Below are 19,566 nucleotides of genomic sequence, written 5' to 3'. Positions count from 1 at the left end.
CACCTGAGGTGCCCTCAGGGATATGGGAGGCTGTCAGGTGTGGCACAGGTGGGAAAGGTGGGGGTTTCCAGCTCTGATTGTACATCCAGGCCCATCCAAGCCATCTCCAAGCCTTGCTGTTGGCCAGTTTTTAATGAATGATTTTCAACCTCTGTGAATGCAGATGTGTCCCTGGGACATTTCCCACCCTGGGATGGACCACCAGAAGAAAACCAGCTTGCTGATCACTTATTTTTCCACCTCGTTTTCCACAAAATCGCTCAGGAATGGTGTGTAGCACCTCAACATCTTCCCACCTCATCATCTTCCTGCCATGGTGGCATTTCTGGGACTCACAGCCATCCACCTCCCCGGTGCCAGCAGTGCTGCTGCCAGGAAGGATTTCACATCTCCTGTGACTTCCACGGACTCCCAGAGCACTCCTGGCCCCCTTCCACCCCTCCCTGCACCCTGGGCCAAGTGCAGCTGAGTTGGCATCTTTGGTCCATTGCCACTTTATCCTGGAAGGGCTCAGCAGGGCTGGGATTTGCCAGGAACTGGGATCTCAGGAGTGTCTCTGCCAAGCCCAGATGGCATTTCTGCTTCTCTTCTCCTCCAGGCTCCTCTGCACGCCCTGGCCAGCACACACAGGGTGTCTCCAAATCCCAGTTTGAGGTTTACTGGGGATTCAGGATAAACCTCCACATCTTTCTGCCCAAAGGCCAGCAGGAGTTAGAACTGGGCTCAGTCCTGTCCCAGGGCACTCCTGTCCCCTTTCCCATCACTCTGGACATTTGCTCCGTGTCTGATTGCCAGGGGAAAGCCTCTCCCACCTGGGAGTGTAGATACTCAGGGGAGAATTTCAGGGCCATGTCTCAGAATCCCAGAGTGGTTTGGGATGGAAGGGACATTAAAGATCATCAAAGGGCTTGAATTTAAGGATGATGAGGCCCTGGCACAGATCCCTGGAAGTGTCCAAGGCCAGGCTGGACAGGGCTTGGAGCACCCTGGGACAGTGGAAGGTGTCCCTGCCATGGCAGGAGGTGAAGCTGGATGATCTCTAAGGTCTTTTCCCACTCAAACCATTCTGTGATTCTCTGTCTTCCCTTGATGGGTTTTATAGAGAAATATTTGCTCCACCCCCTGCTTGCTGCAAAAGAACTCAGGAACTAAAACTTTGAACTTCTGGAAACCAAAATCTACAGACTCTTCTGTTTATCCTTCATGATAATCTCCCCTCTATTATCCTTTTTTTATAGTGTCCTTTTTCTCTTCTCTATAACCCCTTTTTTTTTTTTTTTTCCTCTTTCCCCTGCATGCTCTCCTCCACTGATCCCATCACCTGCTCCTCCAGGGCTTGGAGCACCCTGGGACAGTGGAAGGTGTCCCTGCCCACGGCAGGGCTGGAGCTGGATGATCTCTAAGGACCCTTCCAACCCAAACCATTCCATGATTCCAAGACACCCATTGGGAAGGAGGAAACGTGGGGCCAGCTGTGTGTCCCACCCCTGTGTCTCGTTGCCCTCCAGCATTCCCAGCCAGGGATATTTTGTTCTGTCTGAATCTTCTCCCACTCACCAGCCCGGAGTGTTTTCTCCTCCTAACGAGATGTGAAGGCAGGCAGGCCCTTTGCTGGTGCACACAGCTATTTTTGGCTGCAGGAGGACTGACTGTAGCTCCTTCTAATTGCATAAGCATTTGTATAATTCATTGGCACTGGATTTCCTCCCTGGGAGCCCGGAATGCAAAAGGATTTGCGCCTTTCCTCTCCGTCCTTTCTTTCCTCTCCAGCGACTGTTCTGCAGGCAATGGGTTTAGTGCCAGGTCAAATCCCCTCTGCTGGCAGGAAACGCTCTGTTTCATCCCTTTCCCAGTTTCTTGAGGAGCTGAGGGCAAACCCAGGAGGATCTGAGAAAGCCTTTCCTCCCCCAGATTGCAGAGCACATGCCTGGGAGCGGCGGATCGGGAGCTGGAAGCCGAGCAGCCGAGCAAACTCGCAGGGAAGAGCTCCTGAAATGGCACGGGTGGGTTTGGTACGGGGATGACTCACACATCCAAAGCTCTGGCATCTCCAAACAACACCGGAAAACAAGCCTGGGGCCACCCCTCCCTCCCTGGTGGCACCCGTGGATGCAGAGGAAGGGTGGCTCCAGGGACACCTTTCAACACTTAAAGGGGAGAGACACATCCCAGGAGAGATGGAGACAGACTTTGAGTTGGGTCTGCAGCAACAGCACGAGGGTTGATGGTTTTAAATTAAAAAGAGGAGAGATTTAGATGAGGTATTTGGATGATTTTTTTTTTTTTTTTTTAATGAGGATGTTAAAACATTGGTGCAAGGTGGCCAGAGAAGTTTCCATCTCTGGGAACACTCAAGGCTGGGTTGGATGAGGCTTGGAGTAACCTGGGACAGTGGAAGGTGTCCCTGCCCATGGACTGGGGGTGGAACAAGATGAGCTTTAAATTCTCTTCTCAACCCAAACCATTCCATGACTCTGTGATTTTATGATTCTGTGATTCTGTGGCTGCTGGGGAGGCTTTTGAGGAGGAAAATGTAAATCTCTGCCTGAGAAGAAACATGAATGCTCTTCACAAGCTGGAGTCTGTTTCATGATGATCATCCCCTGCGAGTGGTGATGCCTGGAAGGGCTCTTACCTCCTTAAAATCATCCCTTTGCTGGGTATCTTCCCTCCATCCCGCTGCAAACTGGTCAACAGGTGGCAAAGATCAAAGCAGAGGAGTGGGCTGAGCAGGAGGGGAGTGACACACACAGCTCTGCTTCCCGAAGGAGCCTGGAAAATAAAGGATTAAATGATAATAAAGCAGAGATTAGTGATCATTAGCTCTGCTGTCAGCACCCAGCAGGAGAGCACCCAGTGTGGGCTGGAGGCACGCCTGGAGCTAAAACTGGAGCTCACGGGGATATTTTGGGTGATAAGCAGAGATTGTCTGTGAGAGCACCGAGCTGTGGTGTTCCATCAACGCTGGGGCTCTGCTCTGCCTCCCCTTCCCTCATCACACGAGCCCAGGATGCGCTGGGTTAACAAAAATTCGGATTTAACACCTCCAAAGTGATGGGATTGCCTAAAACAATCCACAGCAGAAACTGAAACAGGGTTTTGGGTAGGCTGCGAGGTGGAGATGAGACAAAATCCACGCGAGTGCTGGCTTGCTTCACGGCAAAAGAATTCAGAGTGCTGACTTCTTTTATAAAATAAAAGTTTTCCAAATCTCAGAGCATTGTATTTTTAGGCATCTGAGGCAAATAATTGCTGTGGAAGAGGAGACTTGCTGGCTTCGTGACAGGAAAAAAAAATACCTGCCTGTCTTGCCAGCAGCCTCCTTCTAACAATGCTCCATGTCGTGCTGGGGAACCTGAGCCTCCTCCAACCCAAAAGTTGTTCATCAGTGGCTTAATTACACCTGGATCGTGGTCATTTGTGTCCCTGCTTTTTCATACTTGAAACCTTATTGTCTATTTTATTGTTTAAAAATGTTAATTTTAATTGAATGTTAATTTTAAAAATCCATTTGAAATTTTTTTTAGATTTGATTTTTTTAAATTGCAGAGATCCCTGCTGCCTGTTTTCCCGTGCCTGCAGCCTGGATATCCCTTTGGTCGTCCAAGGCAGTCTCTTCCCATTGGCAATTTCATTCTTTGACTCTGGCTACCCCAGATTCCATTGGCATTCCCTTGGGATGAATAAAGCATTGTGCTTTCGGGATAGTTTTCAGACAACAGAAGTGTTAAAAGTCCAGTTTACCTGTCCAGAGGTGTCAGGGGCATGTTGAGACACAAACTCAGCTGAGCTGAAGGGGCTAAAAGTCCAGCTGAATTTTTGGATATAAACAGGCTGTCCTGGGATCCAAAGAGGGCATAGAAAAACCTATAGGTTTGTACAGGAAATTCCTCTATACAGGAAAGTACAGGAAATCCCAGAGCAAAGACAAAACAACTCATGGGAACAGCAAATGAGGAGGAAAAAATGAGCAGCCACTTTCTCCCCAGGCTGAGGTTTCATCCTCAATTCTTTTATTTGCAGTCCTGTGGTATTTCAAGGCCACTTGGTGAAATTTGTGGAGAAGATGAGAATATCCTGGAAAGCACAGGAGCTGCTCTGCCATGCCCCAGCTTCACTCCTGCTTCAGTGAGTGCCACGTATTTTGGGAATACCCACTCTGGTGGACGTGCTGGGAGCCTCAAATTGGGTGGAAGGTGATGCAAATTGAAACACTTTTATCTATGGAGAGCTTCTAAAAGCACTGAAACCTCTGAGGGGAGAAGGGAGGGCAAAGATGCAGCTGCTGCTGAGCACAGTGAAGATGTTTTGATGTGCAGCAGTGCTCAGAGTCACAGTGGTGACACCAGGGAGCAGACACAGAGCACAGGAGGGGCAGCACGAAGCCCTCTGCTCACCGAGGGGCAGCTTCACCTGGAATAATTCATGGCATTTCCCATGGGAATGGGGTTTAGAGGCACTGGAAAGAGCTTGTTCCAGTGTGGGTGTTACAGGAAGGGAGGCTGGAAATGGGATTTACTGTGCACCAGGAGAGTGTAAAGTTTATGGTTTGCCCCAGCTATAATGGGGCTCCTCCATTATAAAGGGGATCCCTTGCAGTGACACCTCTGTCCTGTGTTTATGCCAATCCTTGGCTTTTTTAAAGGATGATGAGGTGTCCTGTTGACTTTGAGGCTCTTTGACTGTGAAGGGTTTTGTCTCTGGGCAGATCTGCTAAAAAAGTGGTGGCCTCTCTCCCCGTGGCTGCTGTAGAATCAGAGAATTCCTTGGTTTGGAAAAGAGCTCCAAAATCATCCAGTCCAACCATTCCCCCAGCACTGCCAAGGCCATCCCATGTCCCCAAGTGCCACATCCACATGGCTTTTAAATCCCTCCAAGGATGGGGACTCCAGCACTGCCCTGGGCAGCTGGGCCAGGGCTGGACACCCTTTCCATGAAGAAATTTCCCTAAATATCCAATCTAAACCTCCCCGGCACAACTTGAGGTCATTCCCTCTCCTCCTGTCCCTGTTCCCTGGGAGCAGAGCCCAATCCCCCCCGTCTCCACCTCCTGTCAGGGAGTTGTGGACAGCCAGGAGACCCTTCCAGGGCTGTGAACACTTCCCATGCCCTACCCAAAGGAATGGAGACATGGAAACACTCCAGCAGCCAGGCCCTGTGGGCTCTGCAACCACAGGCAGGGTGTCAGCAGGACATGGTCAACATTCCCTTGTCTGTTTGCTGTCCCTGCAGGAGAATGAACAAATATGTGGAAAACCCTCCGTGCTGGCTGGCAGAGTCAAGAGGAGAAAATAAAAGAGATGTCCAAAGCCATTCTAACCAGATTTTTTAAGGCTGAGCTGAGGGGCAGTCAGAGATTATCCTCCCAGGCAGGTTCTGATCCGGTTGTTTTATTAATAATACCTTTGCTAATTAACTGTGGTTCATTTCCCCACCTTGTCTGTGGACAGATCTAACAGTGCATTAGCAAATTCTCCAGCTTAATTAATCCTCCTGTTTAAAGAGAGCAGAGCAAGCAAGGCTTGGCTGGCTCACCAGCCACAGGGGAGATGTGGTCAGAGCATTATCCAAGAGGATGGGAGGGAAATACTTCCCTGCAAAGTCCCTCTATCCACCAGGTGTAAAGCTGCCAGCAAGAGGTGTTCTTGCATCCAAAAAACACAGCATGATCCATGTCCAAACGCAGGCTTTATGCATATTTCACACAGAAGGATGTACCTTGCAGGGAGGACAAGGTTTTATTAAATACTGGAGGCTTTTTTTTTTTTTTTTTTTTTTTTTTTTTTTTTTTTTTTTGTTACTTGGAAGCTGAGTGCTCCCAGTTGTCGGGAGAAAAGCAGCGATCCCAGCTCTGTGTCCCTTCTCCCTCTGTGAATTTTCAGCCTGGGACAGCCTGGCCTCAGATGAACGCCAGGGAAAGACTCTTACATAAAAACCTCTTCATCCATAATGGATGAACAGCATCAAAATTCAACAGCAGCTCCGGAGCCTTTCCGGTGCCTCGCCTACAAATTTCTCCAAGAGGCTGGAAAACCTCGATTTAGCACTGCACAGTGATTAGAGAGGAATTCTGGCTCCCTCCTGCCGAGGGAGTCTCCATCCTCAAAGGGTATTTTAATGTAATCAAGGCCTTTTTAAACCGGAAAATGATGTTTTGGCCTGGGTGTGCAGAAGTCCAGCGCTGGGCTCGTTCAGCCCTGGAGAGTTGGGATGTGGGATGGCAGCTGGGAATGATGGTGCAAATAAAACCACCAGTGGCAGGAGATCCTGGCACCTTCCCCTGGTTTTTCAGCAGCTGTCTGGTCACACAGAGGCACTTTTAGGCCTGAAATGTCCCCTCAAGCTTTATGGTGAGGTGTGGGAGTGGAGGAGGATGAGCATTTCAGTGCTTTCATCTTGAATTGCTCAGCTTTGACAGCAGCGTGCAGAATCCCTGACTGTTCCCATCTTTAGATCTCTCTCTACTGGTCAAGGTTTGTAGGTAGAGGCAAGATCTTCTGTTAAAGCACCTGGGAAAGAAATCAAGCTGCTTTTAGGGTTAATGTTGGGGTTTGAAATAGAACCAGCAGATCTCCAAACTGAGACGTTTTCTGGGGAAAGGTTTGTGCCTCTGGAGGAGCAGGTAATGGGGATCAGTGGAGGAGAGCATGGAGGAGTAAGAGGAAAAAAAGGATTATAGAGAAAAGAAAAAGGACAACATTAAAAAAAGATAATAGAAGGGAGATTATAAAAAGGAAAGTTTGTAGCTTTTGGTTTTCAGAAGTTGCAAATTTTAGTTCCTGAGTTCTTTTGCAGCAAGCAGGGGGTGGAGCAAATATTTCTCTATAAAACCCATCAAGGGAAGACAGAGAATCACAGAATGGTTTGGGTTGGAAGGGACCATAAAGATCATCCAGCTCCACCCCTGCCATGGGCAGGGACACCTTCCACTGTCCCAGGGTGCTCCAAGCCCTGTCCAGCCTGGCCTTGGGACAATTCCAGGGATCCAGGAGCAGCCACAGCTTCTCTGGGCACCCTGTGCCAGGGCCTGCCCACCCTTACAGGGAACAATTCCTTCCCAATATCCCATCCATCCCTGCCCTCTGGCAGTGGGAGCCATTCCCTGTGTCCTGTCCCTCCATCCCTTGTCCCCAGTCCCTCTCCAGCTCTCCTGGAGCCCCTTTATGGCCTGGAAGGGGCTGGAATGTCTCCCTAAATCCTTCTCCTCCCTCTGGGGGTTGCAGTACAGCATCTCTGGAGCTCCAGCATCTCTGGCTGAGCAGGCAGAGCTCAGGCTCTGTTGTTCTCAGTGCTCAGTGTGCTGGTTTGGATATTTGGATTATTTGGATATTTTCCATCCTTTCCATCCATGTCACACACACAGCCCCAGCTCCCAGGATGCCACATTCCCTGCACTGAGCTTTGCTGGTTGCAGACTCACTCTCAGCACTGACAAAAAAAATGCACAAAAGGGGCACAAGTCCCACTCTGCAGTGATGGGAGCCAAGGTTTGTCTCATCTCACCCAAAAATTCGCTGCATTTGTCAGAGCAGCAGCTCAGATCTGTGGTGGAGCAGAACCTGACCTGCTCCCCCTGGAGCCAGGGCAATGGGAAATTCAACCAAAAGAACTCATCTGGTTGTCAGAAACATTCCCAGATTTCCTGTTAATACACCCATCAATTCTGCTGGAAAGATGCACAAGCTGAAACATTTTGACAACTGAAACATTTTAGCAGTCTTGCATGAAAACGCTTCAATTTTCTCATTTAAAAGTTCCATTTACATTTTTTTTCAGCTTACTTTGTTTTAAAAGATTCTCACAACACCTTTTGGGAAAGTATAAAATATAATATAATAAGATAGAATAGAATAGAAAAGAATAGAAAATAATAGAAAAGAATAGAATAGAATAGAATAGAATGGAATAGAATAGAATAGAATAGAATAGAATAGAATAGAATAGAATAGAATAGAATAGAATAGAATAGAATAGAATAGAATAGAATAGAATAACATCTTTGGATCCCGGGTGATTCTCAGTGTCACAAATAATCAATTTTTTTTTTTTTTCGAATTGTGGTTATAGGGACAGCTCTGATAAACACATTTAGACCAGAAGAAGCAAAGGATTTGGGTATCAGGAAGAATTTTGGTCATCAGGATGAATTTCTTCATGGAAAGGTTGGTCAGGCATTGGAACTGCCCAGGGAGGTTTGGAGTCTCCATCCCTGGAGGTGTCCTGGATGTGGCACTCAGTGCTCTGGGATGGTGGGGATTGGTCACAGATTGATCTTGGTGATCTTGGAGTCCTTTTCCACCCAAAATAATTCCATGGTTGTGTGCAGAGGTTACTGCTGTCAAGGGCAGAGCTGGACCTTGGCAGATATCAGCCATGGATGGATCCACCCCAGTTTATTCCACACAACAAAACTGACACAACACAATGAATTCACAGCCTCCCTAAACCTCATGGAAGCCCTTGTATCTACTTGGTTGCACTCATAAAAGTCTTGATGTTTAACAGAGCTGGGAGATGGGCACCAGAAGAGCTCATTCACCCCCTTGGCTTGGGAGCATGTGAAGAAATTTTTTTTCTGGAAAGACATTTGCTCTGTAACACCCCTGCACTGAACGTGGGCACGGGCAGCCCCAGGACTAGTGCTGGATATTAAAAATTCAGCTCTCTGCACAGAGCCTGGGGCCTTTAGAGCCACTCCGAGCTTCCTGTGACCCTTTGTCTTGGTTTTCTGGGAGTGTGCAGGTCCCCCAGGAGCTCTGAGGAGTTTGGGATGCACAGATGAACCACTGCTGTCTTTCCTGCAGTGATGGGATTCTCACGGGACCTCTGCTAAGCTTTGCCTCCTGTGGCTGCAGAAATCTCCTCCAAGGGCAAATCCTTTCTGCAGCTTCAGCTTCCAGCTTCTATTATTATCTAATATTGGATTATATTTTATTATTGTCTAGTAGCTGTCCTCGAGACCAGTTTGGGATGAAGCAAAGTTTGAAGACTGGGATGAAGGCTGGGGTTCAAAAAAGGAGATTAAACAACACAAAATGCACTCAGGTGGTGATGGAGAGTAAGGAAGGGGGGTCCAGCATTTCCCCAAATGTGGATGTGGATTGGGAGGGGGCTGCACAAGGCCAGGCTGGAACTAAAATACAGAAGGTGGGAAGGTGAGGATGCAAAGATAAAAATGCTCATAAGATGGGGTTGAATTTGATCATGAGGTTAAAATGGTGAGAATGTGGCTCAGTTCTCTGAGCCAGTGTGGGTCACCAAGTCCAGGTGACAAAAAGTCTGGGCTTGAGTGGGAAAACACCTCAGAAGATCTGGGACAGAGTCTCTGCATCTCAGGTCTCCACCTGTAACAGAGGAAATTCTGGTGCCAGTGACCCCTAAGGAAAGCCCAGGAGACGAATCCCAAACACACCAAAGGCTCAAAAAGCAAAGATTTGGACTGCTAGGGGAAAAAAACAAACCCAAGCAGCAAAACCCATTATGCCCAAACCCCAGCTGAAGGTGACAGTTTGTTAGATGAAATCCACTGAGGTGCTGGGAAGGGAAAATAAAGCAAAAAACCCTCAGAGCTCTGGGGCTTTTAAGATGTATTTTTGCACAATAGCTGCCTTTTGAAATGTAAAAAGGAATAAGGGGATTCACAGGATGAGCTGGAGGGTTCTCCCTCTCCAGTTGCATGGAGATGAAAGCAAAAGAACTGCAATCTTTTATTCAGGAAGGCAGGAGCAGTTAAGATGATTAACTGTTCCTCATGAAATACTGTCCAAAGGACTGGGCTGGGCTTTTTGTCCTGCCCAAAAAGGAGGTGCTGAGTTGTTTTCACAGACCTGGTGTGATAAGGATGGCCAAGCCAGGGAGGGGGAAACCTAAAAATGTGTATTTTGTCAAGAATATTCACGAAAAAATGGAAACCCAAAGGAGTGAAGGTTCACTGTTAAAATCACGCATTGCTTGTAATGGATTTGTTCCCCAGTGCCATGGATCATTGATCTGTACAAATACAGCATCCATCACACCCCAGCAGAGGCTGCTGAGAGCCATGCTTTGCTCTTTGCTCTTATTTCCCCTCCTCCCTGCCTTCCTGGCTGCATTCACCGTTTAAAAGAACACAAAATTGGCCAATTTCAAATCTGCTGTCCCCACAGGTCTGTGGGTTTGAAATCTGTGTGGTGGGAATCACCAAGGTGAGGTCCTTCAGCACAGTGTGGGGAGGTCAGGGCATCCCAAATCCTTGTGAGGAGCAGCAATAATTGAGGATTTGATCCAAACTTTTTTTTTCTTAGTCCACTGCATGGTGTGAAGAAGGTCAGGAATAAAAGAGTGAAGTCATGAAGCCTGAAAACAGCTCTAACATCCATGGGCATCACCTCAGGCTCCTCTGGGCACCTCTGGGTGTTTGGAGGATTCACTTTTCTTAACAAGAAATGCCTGGATGGAAAATGCATCTCTTTGAGCTTCTGACCCTGAGCTCCTGCTGGGGTCCCATGGAGTGAAAAAGTCACTGAAAGGACAAAAGATTGAACTTCTGATGTGTGTCTTACTGTGCCCAGGGAATGTGGGATTGTTTTTGTTGGCAGTGGAGTGAGGCAGCAGTGGAGACATCCATGGTGAAATATTTGTGATGGGGCAGAGAGATCCTGCCCTAAAACAGCAGCAGCTTCTCTGCCTGTGCTCCCAAACAGCTCTTGAGCCCCACTTTTGATGGGAGTGATTTCAAAGAGGAACCCAGAGGAAAATAGATTTTTTTTTTTTGCATTGTGGACAAAATGATGCATTTTCAACCTCAAACCAATTTTGTATTTGCTGTTGTAATTGAATCATTGCTGAAGAGCCCTCTTGGTGTGATCTTATCAAAGAATGGTTTGGGTTGGAAGGGACTTTAAAGTTGATCTTGTTCCAACCCCCTGCCATGGGCAGGGACACCTTCCACTGTCCCAGGCTGCTCCAAGCCCCATCCAGCCTGGCCTTGGACAATTCCAGGGATCCAGGGGCAGCCACAGCTTCTCTGGGCACCCTGTGCCAGGGCTCACCACCCTCACAGGGAACAATTCCTTCCCAATATCCCATCCATCCCTGCCCTCTGGCAGTGGGAGCCATTCCCTGTGTCCTGTCCCTCCATCCTTTGTCCCCAGTCCCTCTCCAGCTCTCCTGGAGCCCCTTTAGGCTCTGCAACGGGCTCTGAGCTCTCCCTGGATCCTTCTCTTCTCCAGGTGAGCTCCCCCAGCTCTCCCAGCCCCTCCAGAGCAGAGGGGCTCCAGCCCTGGAGCATCTCCTGGACCCCCCTGGAGTCATTCCAACAAGTCCGTGCCTGAGAAGTGAAAAAAACCCCCCAAAAAACCCCCAGTGGTATTTGTTTCTCTGAAGAAAGGTGTCCTAATAATAATAATTATTATTTTTATAATAATAAAATATGATGCCATTGGAGAAGACCTGGCATCCCTGAGCCATGTCAGCTGCAGAAGAAGATTTGTGGAAATCTCTCCCTCGGATGGAGACAGTGCTGAGGGTCAGCTGGGAGAACCCAGAGCCTTTCCCAGGACTGTGTTTAGGGAGCTGAACCCACTCTCTGTGACTGCTCATTATTGGAGTTAACTTTTGTGTTTATTTTTGTGATCAGGGAGTGTAAGGCTCTGTAGGAACTGGAGATAGCACGGTGTGATTGGCAGGGCGTGGGAGACATGAATCCATAAATCTGTGCCTAGACATAATTGCTCAAAAGGGGATTTTTTTTTTTCTTCCTTCCTTCCCAATAAATGTTATATATCCCAGCATCTCTGGGTGAGCCCCTTGAGGACTGGAGAAAATCACTTGCTGCATGCTGTGGGAAAACAGCAGCCAGGGACCAGGAATTCTGATTGAAATGTGGATTCTTAGCTGGGGAAACGAAGTCCTGTGGTAGAAAGAGCCACGATGGGTTGCATATTTTGAAAAGAGACTAAAAAGGGGAATGGGCTAAGCTGGGGGAATGGTCTTAGGCTGAAGTTAGGTGGGATATTGGGAAGGAATTGTTCCCTGTGAGGGTGGCAGGCCCTGGCACAGGGTGCCCAGAGAAGCTGTGGCTGCCCCTGGATCCCTGGAAGTGTCCAAGGCCAGGCTGGACAGGGCTTGGAGCACCCTGGGACAGTGGAAGGTGTCCCTGCCCATGGCAGGGGTGGAGCTGGATGATCTTTAAGGTCCCTTCCAACCCAAACCATTTTGTGATTCTCTGTCTTCCCTTGATGGGTTTTATAGAGAAATATTTGCTCCACCCCCTGCTTGCTGCAAAAGAACTCAGGAACTAAAACTTGTAACTTCTGGAAACCAAAATCTACAAACTCTTCTGTTTATCCTTCATGATAATCTCCCCTCTATTATCCTTTTTATATATTGTCTTTTTTCTTTTCTCTATAACCCTTTTTTTTTTTCCTCTCCGTGCTGGATTGCAAGCTGGTGTTCAGTGCCCATGAAAGTGCCCAAAACTGGGGGTGAGCACATGGAGCAAGGCACCGTCCTTGAGCACTTGATGTTGTGAAGAATCTTTGCAAATTTGGCAAAGCTGATGTGGTTAGCTCAAAACTGGAAGGAAAATCTGATTTTAACCTCTTTGGCTGGCTGGAGTCAAAGCCCTGCTCTGGCACTGTTGTGGCAGAGCTATAAATAAATAAATCTTTCCAGACAAGCAAAAAGAGGTTCCCTCCCCTACCTTCATCTTTCTCCCTGTAGCATTACTTGTCTGAGACATGTTTTTGTGTTGTTGTCTTTGTTGTATTCTTGTTTGAATACTCAAACCCTCAGAGGCCAACTCTGCACTGTAACAAGCAAAATCCAGCTGACAGGTGAAGACAGGCCTGGGGAGGAGAGCTGGGTCATCCTGACTCATCTTACTCATCATTTGGGAGGCAAAAAGTCTTCCTGCCACTTTCTAGACAAGCAAAAATAAAAATAAAAAGGTGTCCCCCTCTTATTTTTGTCTCCCTCCCTGTGACATGGGTTGTCTCAGAGATGGATTCTGGCTGCTCTCCTTTCCCATCTCCAATTCCAGGAAAAGTCTGATGTGGTGGGAGATTTGTCTGGGACTGGTGATTGGTGATGGAATGAGAGGAGACACAGTCTAGAAAAATATCCTATGGCTTCAGAAGCACAGAGAGGGGCAAGGCTGTGGCTTGGTTAAAGTCTGTTTGGTCAACAGGGGAGTGCTTTGTGTCCAGGCTTTGTGTCTGGGTCTCAGCACCTGGATTTCTATTGGTTTTTCCAGTTCAGAATTAAGCTGGATGCCCAATTTCATCCCCCTCCCTCTTCTCTCCTTGCAGATAATTTAAAACTTTGGGATCCTGAGTGAAATACAAATGCTGAGTTGGTACAATAATCCCTTAGCCAATTGCATGGTCCCTGATGAAGATTTCTCTCCATCACAAACTTATTTTCCAGCCTAAACTTCACCTGTCTTCCCACAGACTCTGAGTTTACAGACTTCCACCCAGCAGTTTTAATGCACATCTCACCTGTTTTGACTTCCACAAGTAGCAGGGACATTTCTTGGGCACTGGTTTAAGTTGGATGAGGAACTTCAAGCAAGAAGTAAGGCTGGGATGGATGTGGTGTGGAAAGTCAACTCTCAGAGAAAGGAGGGGCCATTTGGGTCAGGAAATGTGAAGGAATGAGGACCAAGGAGCAGAGAACAGCAGCTGGAGGGTGATGGAGCTGAGCTGGGAGGTGGAGATGGCTGTGAGGGAGCTCCAGAGCCCAGGAGGAGAGGCAGCTTCAGTAGCACCTGGAGGGGAGAGCAGGGAGGAAAATGAGGAGAAAACAGAGGCTTGGGGCACTGATGGAAAAATCTGACTTCGTGTCAGCTCATTCACAACCAGGGAATTTTTTCATCCCTATTTTGGTTGTGTGCACCTTTCTGAAAGAGCTCTTCTAAAGCAGATTTATCCCCTCCAGAAGAGACCAAGTGCTTGATCAAGAGGGGCTCCAGCCATGGCCCAGCTCTCCAGGACCCTTCCAAGACTTTTATTTGCAATCTGCTTTGAGATCCCTGCCAGGTAAGGGAGATATTTGGTATTTTCCCCTGGCAGGCTGGGGCAGGGAGCATGAACTCAACTCTGGGAGCATGAACTCAACTCTTGCTGCTGTGGCAGCTGCATTAGCTGAGATTTCCATCCCAAAGCTCGGCTCTTTGCAGTCCAGTAAAGAGAGAAATTCACTTCCAGTCACGGCTTGAAGCCATGGTCTGTAAAACAGCAAAAACTTAAAAGGTTTGGGCTTAAAATTTTCATAAACAGCTGCTCACAGACACACACGAGCAGCTGATACCTTGCTCCAGCAGCTCCAAAAATACCTGGCTCCTTGTTCCCTCAGGTCACGGAAAATCAGCAATTTGTATGGGTGAGTAAATTCACTTTCACCTCTCCCAGAGCCCCTGTGATGGATGGTGACACAGTAGCAGGATGGAGGGGGGGTCTCCCCAGGTTTTTGGCCAGGCTTCCCATGCTGCTGATGTTTTCCTTGGCATTTCTGCTGGACTGAAACTGCTCCAGGGAAAGACTTGGCTGGCAGCTTTCCCAAACCAGCCCTGCTGGAACAGTTTCATGCAATCAGAGATTAATTCAGGGTGGGAAAGGTCTGAGACCACCGAGTCCAACCACTGCCCCAGCATCACCCTGTCCCCAAGTGCCACATCCACTTTCCAGCTGTGAAAGGTTCACTTTCCTGGTAGATCTTAAAAGGTTTAATAAAAGACAATAAGAGACAAACAATAAAGCTAAAGGTTATAATGGCTGGGTGCTTGGCATTCAGCCAGGAGCACCCCAGCTGTTTTGGAAACACCCTTTAAATTCATCAGCCCTTTGCATATTCATTGCCCTATAATGCATTTTCAAACTTTTCTATAAACTATTTTCCATGTTCCAGCAACTGTTTTACATGGCCACTCCTCGAGTTGGTCTTTTTAGAGTATGTGTGTTTCTTGGCTGTGGTTTGAATTTCTTTTTCTTATCAATCTTAATTTTGGCTGTGTTCTTCAATTTTTGCAGTCAGTACTGATAACTGATATATCAGCAGTAGGTGTCTTTATTGGGTTTTATCCAACCAAGCAGGCAGTTCACTTACGACAAAGCCACTTTACCAGCCCATGTTACTCCTAAAGAAAACTACCTCTTAAAAACCACTTCAACACCACACTTATAGTATCCACCCTAATATTTGCAAATACCACAACGTGTATTTATAACACTGCCTTTCCAGGGATGTGTTCCCAGCGCTTCCCTGGGCAGCCTGTTGCTGTTCCCTCATTGTCACCCTCACTGCCACGTGCAGTGACTCTGTGAGTCAGGGAGGCAGCTGGGTGATCCTCAGGTCCCCTTTTCCCCTGCTCTGGAATCCTCAGGGCTTCTCAGCTCAGCACCAAGAAGCAGCAAATCATCCCGAAGCCCCAAACTCTCGATTTCCAAAGTTCCAACGCCAAAGTGCTGAGTGCTTCCCAAGGATTTGAGCATCAGCAGGAGCTGCTGTCATAAATGGGGCCCCTTTAACTGACTCAACTGAAATACAAAATCAGCCTGAAAAGAAGGGATGAGTTGGAGGATTTGAGCTGTTCTGCCTTGGTATTAATTCCTGTCTTGGTATTTATACTTGCCTGGATATTAATTCTCGCCTTGGTATTAATACTTGCCTTGATATTAATTCTTGCCTCGGTATCGATTTTTTCCATGTATCTCCTTGCAAGGTTGCAAACAGCTTGTGGCAGGCACACACACACACACACACATCCAATTTTCACAGTAGTACAACTGGCAAAGGGAAAAGCTGGGTCATCCTGTCCTCCAAAAGCAAAGGTTGGCTTCCAGATGACTCAGGAATGTCCCAGAGATCAGCTTTATCTATTTATAAATTTATTCCGGCTGGCATCCATGAATCACTGCTAATAGCAAACTGTTGCATAATTTTAAGGAGGATGCTTTTGTGATGCCTCTGACCAGAGAAAATACATCTATTTTGGCTTGTGTCTATGAATAGATCCCCTGCTCTGACTCTGTGCATTCGCAAACCGCAGATACTACTGAAAATAAGGCATGATTGGCAGGTACAGCCTGATTAGCATATACAAATTGCTGTGGCCTTTCTCCAGGCAATCATTTGTACAAATTGTTTCCTCTGTCTCCGAGCTGGAAAGAAACAGAGCTATGAGGTGACTTGAGACTCTGAAAGAGTCAGAACAAGGCTAATTCTCACCCCAGCTCATTTCACACCCTTTGGAATGTTCAGCTTTTACTGAACCATGCGTTTTTCACCCCTTTCTCAAGGAAAAGGCCAAACATGGGCTTTGGGTGAAGAGGTGTTTTTTCCCCTGAAGAAAATCCTTGCTTTTTCTTTTCTTCTTTTTTTTTTTTTTCTCCTACAGCATCTTTTTTTTTTTTTTCCTCAGAGCAACTGTTCCTAAAATATTTGCTCATTGTGGTTTTCAAACACATGAAAAATTGCTGTAACAGTTTAGATTATATGTTTTTTATTTTAAAATCATATCAAAACGGAAACAGAGGCTTGCAGGAGAAAGAAAACCTCGCCTGATGAAAAGTGCTTTGGAGTGGGCTGGGATTATATTCCTCCCTCCATATTCCAGCCAGGAATAGGTTTTGTGAGATTTTTTGAACTGAGTATATTATTGCACGCTCCCCCTGTGATGTTTGATAGCACCAATTATGGAGATTCAAACCACAAGGCAGATTCACCACGTAGCTCAGACTGGTCCCAAAGGTGTGGAATAATTTGGTTTTGGTTTTTTTCCCCTTTTTTTTTGGTGCACATTGAACCACGAGATGGCATTGAACTTTTCCCTGTGGTCAAGAGCACTCAGCTGTTGTTATTTTTGTGGTGGTGAAGGTTTCCAGGATTCCAGAGGTTTAAGATCTCCAAGACCTTCCCCATCTCTGTAGGGAATACAAGGGTCAGCTGGAGGGTCAGTGGGCCACTGAGTTCTTTTGAACAAGGACATCTCTCCAGAAATTGAATCCTATCCAATCCAATTACAATAAGCAGCATCACTTTGCTGGACAGCCCATCCAAATTCCAGAGGCTTTTGAATCCATAATGAGGCGTCTCAACGTCGCTTACGAACGCCAGGCGGAGTTCTGGCCACAACCTTAATTAAAAACATCTCACAGCAGGGTAAATAAATAATTCCCTTTTAAGTCTGAGGCCGTTTGGTGTTTCAGACCCTGCTGGGCTGGTGTGTGGGAGAGTTGTGATAGCTCTGCCTCGGTGAGATAAGTGATGGAGAAGCCGTTTGTGGTCCCAACCACATCCTCAGCCACCCCTCGCTGGGCGCTGCAAACTCCCTGGCCACAACCACTTGGCTTTGTGCACGTTGTCTCAGATAATTTTTTTATTATTTATTTCTCTTTCTCTCTCTCTCTCCTGGTTGCTTCTCTGGGGGCTTAAATAAACCGAGTGTGAGTGGGTGTGTGGGTGAGAGGAGGAGGATGGCAGGAAGGGAAGCTGAGCGTTTCGCTTGGCGCAGGAATCTCGTGTGGTGCTGCCTGCCCAAAATCCGTGGGTCAGGAATCTCGTGTGGTGCTGCCTGCCCAAAATCAGAGGGTCAGGAATCTCCTGTGGTGCTGCCTGCCCAAAATCCGAGGGTCAGGAATCTCCTGTGGTGCTGCCTGCCCAAAATCCGAGGGTCAGGAATCTCCTGTGGTGCTGCTTGCCCAAAATCCGTGGGTCAGGAATCTCCTGTGGTGCTGCTTGCCCAAAATCCGTGGGTCAGGAATCTCGAGTGGTGCTGCTTGCCCAAAATCCGTGGGTCACTCTCCAACCCCAGCAGGGAAAGGGATGGATCACGGCTTTGCTCTTTGGCTTCCTGGCCAAAATCAGTGCAGAGCTGGTGCTGAAGTAACACAGGGAGCCATCACATTTCTGCCAATGACCCAGCTGATGATACAAAATCATTGGCAGTGCTGTTTGCAGCTGAGAAAAAAGATTTTTCTGGTGTAATGTGCAGTGAGGCAGGACACAGCATCACAGGGAGCCACAGAGGTGAAGGTATTTCAGACTTTATTTAGGAAAGAAAAGAAGAGGTTTGAGACACTGCAGTTTATGTCAATTCAGATCAAGCTGGGTGATGGGAGCAAAGCAGGACCCAGGACTAAGAAATTCCTTAAGGAGCAGGACTGAGAAATTCAAGTCTCTGAAGGTTTTCAAAATGATTTAGTGAATGTTGGAAAATCTCTGAAAATGGGTACCTGGCTGACAGGTGACCTTTAAAGGACATCTTCAGAGCCCCATCCAAACTGACCTTCAGTGTTCCAGAGATGGGGCAGCCACAGCTTCTCTGGGCAACCTGTGCCAGTGTTTATCAGCCTCATAATAAAAAAAACTTCTCTCTTATTTTTAATCTAAATTGACTCTTTTTTAGTTTAAAACCTGCACCTCATATCCTGTTGCAACAGACTCTGCTGGAAGGTTTGTCCCCATCTTTCTTAAAGGCCTCCTTTAAGCACTGAAAGGTCACAATAATAAATAAATAAAATCAGTTTTTCCTGCAGCCAAGTGATTTAGGGAAGAATTAGTGCAGATCCTGTGGAACAAATGCAATCTAAAAGCTGGGATCAGGCTCCCTTTCAATCTCTGCTGGTGGAACACACAAATTAAACACAAAATCTCCAACCCACACAAGTTTTAGCTCCTGGTTCCATCAGTGGGAGACTGCAGGACAAGGATGGTTGAGAAGTGCTGAGGGAGGAATTTCCCAGTGTCCTGGTGTCTTGGGTTGCAATACAGGATGTGAACAAAAGTGTGTATTCTATCACCATCTGTTAAACCAGCTGGGGCAGTGATCCTGATCTCTGTGGGAGATATTCTCTGCTAATGGAACATCTGTCAAACAGCTGGGGCAGTGTTCTTTATCTTTTCCACAGGAGAAATCTCCTTCCTGCAGGAGATATCTCCTGTTAATGGGCCATGGAGTCCCAGGGCATGGCTGATAAAATTCCATCATCCCATTGGGTTCCACTAATAATTAACTGATAAAATTCCATCATCCCATTGGGAGATGCTGCACCCAGGGGGAGGAGCCAAGCATTTCCTGCCCAGATAAAATCTGAGGTTTGGAACACCAGGGCAGCCTTTTCCCACTGGATCCCAGAGGAAAACTGGAACTTTCCACATCATCACTGGACCTTGGGAGGAAAACTGCACCTTCTCCAGGAGCCCTGCTCCAGCAGAGCCACATCTGTCACTGCAGGAGGATGCAGCCACCATGGAATGGGACTGCACCAACCCCTGACTGACTGACGGGGTCAGCTTGGATTCTCACTCTGTCAGTGTTTTGGGTTTGTTTTTGTTTTTGTTTTTGTTTTTGTTTTTGTTTTTTGTAATACTGTATTTCTATTTTAATTTTCTTAGTAAAGAACTATTATTCCTATTCCCATATCTTTGCCTGAGAGCCCTTTAATTTCAAGATTATAATAATTTGAAGGGAGGGGGTTTACATTTTCCATTTCAAGAGAGGCTCCTGCCTTTCTTAGCAGACATCTGTCTTTCAAACCAAGACACCTGGGAGGATGAGGAAAGGTTGATCCATTTCTCCCCAGC

General features: G+C 47.2%; 1 long non-coding RNA gene across 2 annotated transcripts; it reads left to right on the top strand.

Moving 5' to 3' along the window:
- The first annotated feature begins 1,819 nt into the window (after positions 1 to 1,819).
- Positions 1,820 to 19,338, top strand: LOC148223842 (uncharacterized). Of its 2 annotated transcripts, none has more exons than XR_015802983.1 (3): positions 1,820 to 2,003; positions 4,024 to 4,128; positions 5,233 to 5,738. It is a non-coding gene; the product is annotated as an uncharacterized LOC148223842 (long non-coding RNA). The 2 variants fall into 2 exon arrangements; XR_015802982.1 differs by lacking the exon at positions 5,233 to 5,738 and adding an exon at positions 13,921 to 19,338 and having other exon boundaries at positions 1,822 to 2,003.
- Positions 19,339 to 19,566: the final 228 nt, after the last annotated feature.

The sequence above is a fragment of the Sturnus vulgaris genome, chromosome 4 (assembly GCF_052056855.1).
Source record: "Sturnus vulgaris isolate bStuVul1 chromosome 4, bStuVul1.hap1, whole genome shotgun sequence".
NCBI classification, from domain to species: Eukaryota; Metazoa; Chordata; class Aves; order Passeriformes; family Sturnidae; genus Sturnus; species Sturnus vulgaris.
Note: the sequence above shows the minus strand (reverse complement) of the source record. Positions and strands in the feature narration are given on the sequence as shown.